Source organism: Epinephelus lanceolatus, chromosome 5, assembly GCF_041903045.1.
Source record: "Epinephelus lanceolatus isolate andai-2023 chromosome 5, ASM4190304v1, whole genome shotgun sequence".
NCBI classification, from domain to species: domain Eukaryota; kingdom Metazoa; phylum Chordata; class Actinopteri; order Perciformes; family Serranidae; genus Epinephelus; species Epinephelus lanceolatus.
Genome location: NC_135738.1, coordinates 37,676,112 through 37,685,776, shown reverse-complemented (window position 1 = coordinate 37,685,776; position 9,665 = coordinate 37,676,112).

Sequence of the window (9,665 nt, the reverse complement as noted above, 5' to 3'; positions counted from 1 at the left end):
GCTTTTTTGCCAAGTGTTGCACACAGTGGTTCGAACAACAAACCTGTTCTTGTTCTGCAGTTGTCAAATTCTGCTGCTTGGTCAGTGATTTTGGCTTCAGACCACAAGAAGCAAAAGGATTTTTTAACTTTTGAAACTACTTTATTAAACTAAAACTGCATTGTTCAGTGTTGGCTAGCAATCAACAGTGCTAATCCCATCAACAGTGCTAACAATAGAAATTGTGTTGATAGAGCTAACAGTGTCAACAAGGGGGGAATCAGGGGGTGGACGCACACTTTTACAACAAAAGCATCATGATATCAGCAGTACCCACCATATGAACACAGTGCAAGAGAATGTGTACCAAGTATAGAATGCTGCAAATAAAAAACACACACAAGATAACATATAGAAGACAAGAGCTCCACCAAATGAAAGTGAAGTTGCCCCCTAAATTCAGAGATTTAGGAGTGAAATATTATTAAAATACAAATACAGACAACAGAAATGTGCAGTGTGAGAAGAAACATGAGGTAGAGTTTGACTTTATGCTTTAATTCTTTTACTTATTCCTTCTGATGTATGTGTTTTTTTCCCTTCATCGTAATATTTATCATGTAATACTAATTTTTAAATGGTTTGTAGATTCTGTCATTCAACGGTTCAGTGTAAGACTTTCTTGTACTGTACTTCAGGGTTTGAATAGGCAACAAAGAAATGAAATAAGATACGGACAGAGGAGCAGATAAGTTTTTATGTAACAAAGACAGTGATCCCAGGGCACATTCAAACACACAACAATGCTGGTAAATGCTGCATAACCAACTGCACCCATCAGATGCCCCAGATTTGTGATGACACAACAGGGGAGGAGGCTTCATGGGGAAAGGAGTGGCTGAGTGTAGGGCGAGGTTTTGAGTGTGTGGTTGGAGTGTGGGCGGCCCTGCCTTTAGTGCCAGACTTTTAAATTTGAGAAGGTGGTGTTTGATATTGCGGCTGAGTTAAAAGTGAAAGATACAGACTCACTGCAATTTGACTCCTACAGCTGACTCTCAACCCATCACTGCGCCAGTCCCACAAGATCACCAACTGGTACACATTAAACCTCAACTAACCACCATGGGCCATTTTGGGGTTCAAATTGAAAGTACGGTTGTGTCCTCTTTGTCTCATATCACGGTGAGACACACACAAAAAGCCTATAGGGTAAATGAATAGTCTCATAGCTCTGTAGAGGTGGACTATGAAAGCCCCCCTGTGAGACAAACACACAAGTCTGAGCTGTGGATTTAATACTTCTGATACATACAAATACATCCACCAACACACACAAGCACACACATGAGCCACAGACAGACAATTTCCTTTGTTCAGACTCGGTGGACACGGTCCACATTTATTGGCAAGCCTAAAGGTGCGTCCTGATATTGTCTCAGTCCGTCTACACAAAGCCTGAAGAATGCAGGACTTTCATGTTAGGTTGAGCCACAGATCCAGAGACACAAATATACCTAAATCCATGTCTGTCATCTCTGGCTCGTCTAACTGTGTCTGTCTGTCTTTGTGAACCTGTGCAACGGCTCCCGAGGACCCCCAAGAGACATGGGAACAAATGAAGATTTTCTTTTGCTCACTGTGGGAGGCTGACTTTAAAACATAATTTCACATGCAGCAGTTTGATGTTCATTGCACTTACTGCAGGCCAATTTCCACGCACAAATTAAACTGCAAGGGTCAAACCCCTGGTATGTGGAGTACAATGTTACACTCCTCTTGACTCTTTCCCTGGAGTATGAATCAGTAATGATTTATGATATTTCAGTTGATTGTAATAAATCATGCAATCAGTTTATTGCTGTGTTGAATTAAATGATCAGTGTTTTTGTGGGTTTGGATGATGGATACATTTTTATACAGAGTGACTGAATCAGCTCACAGCAGTCATTAAAAGTAGTTTGGACCCTAACAAACTCTGCTAAAGACCAAGGACCATGCCCTATTTCTCTGTGCCATAGAGCTTTATTGATGTCAGTCAGTCAGTTCCACATACAATGTCCTGCTGCTGTAAATACTCAAAAGCGCACCAAACATGTATTAATCCACAACTGAAGATAGTCCCCAACAAATGTACTCTTTACACTTGTTTTGGTAAAGTTTGCTAAACACTACAGTGACCAGCTGTTTTAGCTGGGAGCCTTTGTATGCCTCCACTCCAGCAACAGCCATGGCCAGAAGCATCATGTTTTCAGGTTTTGTCCAAACGTCTGTCCCATTCTCGTGAACCCCACATCTCAAGAATGTCTGGAGGGCATTTCCTTAAATTTGGTACAAACGTCCACTTGGACTCAACCATGAACTGACCTCACGAAACATGTTTTGGGCCTTAACTCAAGAATTCTTATGTTAATGAAGACAAAATTTCACTGATATGTCTAACAGAATAATAAAATGATGACATGATGACATTTTATATCCAAAAGGTTAAAAGTCAACTTCCCTGTGACATCATAATGTTCTGCAAAGACACTTTTTTGGCAGTTATTCAACATCATATCTCAGGAACAGAAGGGGAAACATTTGGTCAAATACTGAATTAATGATACTAGTCTTGGGTGTCAGTCTTCAAACTGCACTGACTGTATAGATCTTCTGTGCTGCTGGGGAGAAGATGAAGCATCCATCATCCTATCCCAGCTGACACTGGGCAAGAGGTACACCATGGACAGGTCGCCAGACTACCACAGGGCTAACATGTAGAGACGGACAACCATTCACACTCACATTCACACCTACAGACTATTTAGAGTTACCAATGAACCTATCCCCAACCTGCATGTCTTTGAACTGTGGGAGGAAGCCAAAGCACCTGGAGAAAACCCACGCTGACACAGGGAGAACATGCAAACTCTGCACAGAGGGGCTCCCTCCTGGGATTGAATCAGGAACCCTCTTGCTGTGAGGCGACAGTGCTAACCACCACACCACCATGCCACCTTACATGGAACTCATTGACGATAATAAAAATATAGAATAATGCCAGATATGTTCTCCAATACCAAACACTACTCACTTGATGGGTAATTTGGTTTCTGTCCCTTGCATATTTTTAATACATGCAGACCATATTACCTTTAAGACACACTCCTATTTAAATCAAAAATGCACATTATTGGCTGTGATAGATGCACGTGTAGGATTTCATTATCTTAACATGTACATCTTGCTGATATTTTGTTTGCCTTAATGACAAAGTCCCTCTTCCTCTTTTTTTGCGAAATAGAGCCATTTTTAGACAAGGACAGTTAATGAAGCAACATGAGTGAACTTGTGTAACCTTCAAACAAGGCTATTGCTTTTTAAGCAGTGCTTTCTGATGAGAGATTCACATAAGGCCCGTTTCCACCGTAGGAACTTCAGGGTAATTTTACGGGGCCGGGGCCGTTGGTGCGTGTCTCCACCGCAGGAACCACCCCCGAAGGATAGAGTTCCGGAACTTTTACAGGGGCTAAACAAGTCCCTGCCTCGGGGTAGGTACTCAGAACGGCCCCGAAAGACTCCCGGCTGGGGCTTGGGGATTACTTGGTGCTGATTGGATATACTCAAGGAGGGGTGTGACGACAACAGAAAGCAACAAAATAGCCGGCATTTTTAAAACTCAGCAGACGAGGGTTAGCTCGTTCATATAGCTTCCGCTGCCATCTAAAAAAAACTCACTAAATGGCCCGTGAAAAAAATATTTTTTCCAGCGGATATCTTAGTTACAACATGATTGAGCTAGCAAAGCAGTTTTGTGTTGATATGTGTGGTAGTTATTCAGTTATGGGAAGTCACGATGTCTAGAAAGCATCAGCTAACAGCAGCAGCAAAGCTAACATCAGGACGTCATCTGTTAAAAGCCTCCCGTTGTCAGATACGACATGAAACTACTCCAGTTAGCTCAATCATGTTGTAACTAAGACATCCACTGGAAAAATTTTTTTCTTCATGGGCCATTTAGTGAGTTATTACAGACACCGCTAACGGCTAACGGCGTCCCTACGTCGCCCCAGCCAAAATGGTTGCGCAACGATTACGTCGCATCCAGAGCCCGTAACTTTACAGGAACCTTCCTCGTACTCTGATCTCTCAGTGGAGACACGGCGGTTGAGAGGGACGAGCGAGAGGACATTCCTGTAGTAGTTCCTGCCCCCCAAATAGTACCAGGAACTTCTTCAGTGGAAACAGGCCTATAGGGTGTATTCAACTATTCATTTGTGCGTGCAAGCATGTGCATGAAAGGCCTCAGTGTGCCGACATCATTATGAAATTAGTTGGTGTTGTTACCAAACCAGCTGAGACTATGCTGGAGGTGATTAGCAGCCACTATGTTGCAATACATTATTGGCAACACTGGCACTACTGTCAGAGTTTGTTAAATCTTAAGACCACATTTCACACATATGCCGTTGCTTTATAAAGCAACATGGATGTTTGTTCTTCAAGCTTTAGTTTTTGTTTTCTCTTCACTCCTATCTACAAGTGTGCAAAGCTCAAAATGTTATCACTCCATATTCAGCAGAGCAGCAGATAGTATCTGTTCTGTGTCAAAAAATCTTTCCCACAAGGTCAGAATACTGTGAATTGCAGGGTACAGTCTGGAGGCTGATTCAGTTAGCGCCGTTCCTCTATGTTAATAATGTCTCATAATGAACGTAACAATGTATTGCATATGTTTAAATTCTTCATGTGGGACCCTTAACAAGACAGTAGCTTTGCAGATATGAGAAAGAACGCTGCACTGATGGGAAAAGGTTCGCAAACAAAGCCGTGACTCTGGGATGTGGGTGTGGGAGAGGTCCGGTCCTGGCAGCTGTAGTAACATCCACTCTGTTTCCAGCTTTTCTCCCAAGGAATCTGCATGTAGGCTGAGAACTGAAGTCATCAAACACACATACACACAAACAATGTATCTGCACAACACAACTGGCAACAGTTCAAGGGCTTTTTAGTGCTGCTTACTATTCATTTCTGCTGATGTTTTTAGAAAGCCTGAGAGATACAGAGGTAGAAACAGTAGCATTTAATACACCTGTCACAATGTCTGCACTGAAAATAAAATCTCTGCTTTTTAAAGCAGTTTTACATGATTTTTTCTTATCAGTAAGCACTTTAAATCTGCATTAATTTTTTTTATATTAACAATGGATCAATTAACTATGAGTAAAGCAAAAGGAGTTGCTAATAGTGACAAACCTGCAGAAAATCATCACCCAGGTCCACAGTTTTAGCACCATATAGCTAAGTCTTGTGGTGTTAATGGTGCAACTTTACTGTTTTACTTTAACCTTGTTTCCAAAATACCAGGCAGCCATTACTGATTACCTAATAAAGAAAAAAAAGCACCAAACAGCTGGTGAACATAGTGGAACAACTAGCAGCTAAAGAGCAAGATATGTCTCTCAGGGGTTTTTGGAAACCAGAGAAGAGCTAGAGGGTGACATGCAAATTCAAATGAAGGCTAATAATGCTCTCTATCTGTTGGGTGTGTACACCATGGATGTACAGTATAAAGAGAACTGGATGCAGTGTTGGCCATTGGACCCTGTTCATTCCAGGATCTGGATCTCTGGTGTGCCCACTTTCACCGGCCAAGCAGCTAACTTTTATTGTCTGGAATGGATCATGTCCAGATAGTAAAATGCGTCATCTGTTACCAAGAGGGAAGTGGGTATTCTCTTCTGTATATTGCAGTGGCTTTACAGTGGATAGGTGAGTATATTATAAACATCCAGAAAAAGTGTTGGGTATACCTGCGTATACCATCCACTACACCACTGGCTGTGACATTCAAAAATGGTCACAGCCAGTGGTGTAGTGGATGTGACATTCAAAAATGGTCTCTTTCACAATATAAGAAAAACTCTTTATGGGCCAGATAGCATCATGTAATGGACCCTGAAGTTTTGATTTCACGGTTTGGCCACCATGCTGACGTCAAAGCCTGGTGCTGTTCCTGGGGGACTTGGTGTAAATAGGCACTTTATGTTTTTTTCCCTTGCTTTCCATATATAACAATATAATACGGCAATGCCCCCAAGTGGCCAAAAAATCAATTCATGTGCTTTAAAATGGGCATCATTTAGAGTCTGTTAAGAGTTCGATTCTTAAATGAAACTATATTAGCGAAACATAAATCAGGTACTGAGAATTAAAGAGTTTATCTGCTTTTACTTTTTCCTTTGGAGTATCTTTGACTGCAGTATATAGTTTTTCTTCCAAAAACAGCTAAGCAGAGGCACCCTGGTGGCTGAGGGGTTAAAGTGCCAACCATTAACTGTAACATCCCTGGTTCATGAAAACGCCCTCAACGGTGCTTCAAACCAGTTATAAGTCCAACCCCAGTAATTTTTTGCAAAACCATACTTTTTACTCTCACATGATAAACACAGCCCTAAAACATACATTTTGTTTGAAGAAGCTGTTACTATATTAGCAAATAACAGTTTGACTTATTTTATCGTTGTTATACTATTTAGTCTGGAGTTACGACTAACCATGCAGCCTGTCTCACTCTGATGTTATAAAATAGAGTGCAGCCTGTATGAATATGATATTGTGAAATAAGGTTCAATCACTAATGCATTCAAGCAAACCAGTTTAGACTCGTATTACAGTCAAAACATTGATCACATGGACGGAAGTCCTTTGTCTAAAATATGTGAAGCAGCAAACAAATACATCAGAGAGGCTGAGGAGCGCAGAGATGAGTAAAACAGGAGGAAGAGCAGCTGGCTGGAAGTTCAGAAGGAAAAGGGCCTCACATTGTAGGTTCCTGTTTATATCTCTGCCTATGTAGAGAACTGGGGGGGGGGGTTCTTGGGATTTGAAAACAATTCCCCTTAACAGAGAACAGAAGGACAGCAGGAAGATGAGTTCTCTAATTAGAACCTGCCTTCTTCATCTTCTTCTTTTCATCTCTCTCGTCATTGATGGTCAGTGAACAAGGCAGGGGCGGAGCCAGACGTTGTAAACACTCAGGGCTCAGCCCAAATCTAGGAAGGTCCAGGGCCATGCTCCACGGGGGAGATTGTTTCCCCATTTACGGCAGCAATATGCAGTTTTCCAAGCCATTTGAGATAATAGATGCTAACACTATGCTGGAGTAGACAGAATAGCAGAATAGATGTTTGGCTGACAAATCTACAACAATTGGCAACAATAGCAAGCAAATATGATTTTCAATACTCTGAATTGAATGAGGCCAACAGAAGAACAGCTGCTCAAATATATAGGATTTCTTCGAACAGCATAGAGGACTCTCAGGGCTTTTAAAAAATACATTTAGGCCTGGCCCCCCAGACACCTCCCCCTGCTCACCCGCTGGAATGAGGTCAATATGATGCAGACTAAGAGGTATGCCTGTATAACAATGGACATATATTTTTAGATATTTGCATTCACCGAGACTCACAACACATGAAATACCATCAGACCTGCTAACTGTTTTAATGGCATACCAAACAATGTAGCTCTATGAACAGTCAAGGAGCTGTTTACTCATTAAAGGGTTAGCTCACCCAAATTTTAAAAAGCATAGTTACTCACTCAGCTCTTGTGGTATCTAGCAATGCAGATATTCTCTCCAGCTGTTGGGAATACAACAGCAAAATCTTTTTCTACCAAAGAAAGTTACTAAGACATTGTTGGTGGCTTTTTAAATGCCATTTTTACCATTGTTATCCATTTTACACCAGCATGTTAGTGTATGAACATTTGCTAAATAGCACAAAAATTCAGTAAGTACAGCTAAAGCTGATGCGAGTGATTTTAGTTGTGCAGGTATTTGGTCATAATCCAGTGAATTGAAGTAATTTGGAGTGTGATCTGATAATGCCACAAAGAGAAACTTTGGTATTTTTTAACCTGGGTCCTATTTTCCCATGCTCCTGTGTCTAGGGGACTAATGGTGATGACAATTTTTGAATTTGGTCCAGTACTGTGAGAGACCGCTCCAGCTGCAGCAGTGAAACAGGCTGCAGCGTAATCCCTAGGGGCAATTGTACACGGACAATTTACGTCCATTAAAAGTGTCCTGTTTTTGCCACTGACAGGCTCAGATTGTTATTTTAAGACACTTATAACAGTCTGAACCTGTTCGTGGCAAAAATAAGCACTTTGAATGACATAAATTGACGGTGCACAATTGCCCCTAGGAATTGCATTGCAGCCTGTTTCGCCACTAAGGCTGCAGCGGTCTCTCTCAGTACTGGACCAGTTTCAAAAGCTGTTGTCTCCAATAGTCTTTGACACACAAAACATAAGAAAGTAGGGTTAAGACTGAAAAATACCAAAATTTCCCTTTAAGTCAAGGTATCAGCAAAGTATTAAAGGATTATACATATTGGTTTCATGGCACTCTATGAAATATCTCAACAACTATCACAACAGTCGTTAAGATATTTCACTAAAAAACACAGCATGGTTCACCCCCTGTGAACCATCAGTGTCTCTACAAAATTTCATGGCCACACAACCAACAGTTGAGCAACTGTACACCAGAGTAGCAGAACATGTTGTGAACGTGGTGAAGAACATTTTAAACACATAATTGAGCCATACAGTTGCACTGAGTGACAAGTACCTCATTCATTGCCATGAACACAGTCACTGTAGTTTATTTTGACTCAATGCCACTTGCATCATCCTGCTGCAGTAAATAATCACTGGGGCATCGAATGTAGCTTAAAATAGCTCTAAATAAAAACACTATGCACATCTGTTTAAGTAACATTAACTTGATACCACGGAGCCTGCCTGTTTTAGGAAGGTATTCAGTATTTTTCAAAAACAAATTATATATTTGTGACCCTCAAAGATTTACCTTTTGAGTGCCACAGAAAGGATCAGGCCCCAGGTGTATTGCTCATTTTAAGTGGGATTTTCTGGACAATAAGGAAAACATTATTGTTAACCGCAGTTTTTTGATATTACCAATTACGCAACATGTTCAGTTCTCGCTCTGATATTATGTAGGTCACATACAAAAAAAACATACCGTATAAGTCCCAATGTTAATCACATTTCATGCAATGGTTATGAAATGTGTTCTCGTTCACCTCCTACAAAAACATGCATACATGCTTTGTACAGTTCAAAGCTTCAGGGTCTCCAGTCAGTCTGTCCATTCATACAATCAAGGGAAGCCCAGCAGAGACTGGTGTGTCCCGGTACACTCAGACCCCCTCAGCCCCTGCAGCCAAGCACAATAAACACCCACAGAGGACAGCTTCAATTCCCATTTCTTCGGTTTGAATCAGGTGGAGACCAAAATTACATCCAGCCGTGGTAACAGTGTATGAAAGAGTGTAAACAACCCACCCTCAGCACCCCAGGCGTCTGGGTGGGGGCCACTAAACATCCCCTCTCTGTGTCAGGGGGTTTCAAAGGTATCAAGTGGGGATAGGGTGGGGGTTGAGACAGAGAGGCAATGGTCAACATTATTTTTTTTAAAATTCAAACTTGTGCCCCGCCCTGGTTCATGCTTATAGAGGAGTTGGAGGAACAATAGTGATGTATATATTTCTTAGGACAGTTTATACAGCAGGACATTGAAGGTTTGGTATTTTCTATAATTTCATTTTCATGGCAAAACACTCACCACTTCATTTCTACTCGTGTCAAGGGGACACAAATGTAAAAACACA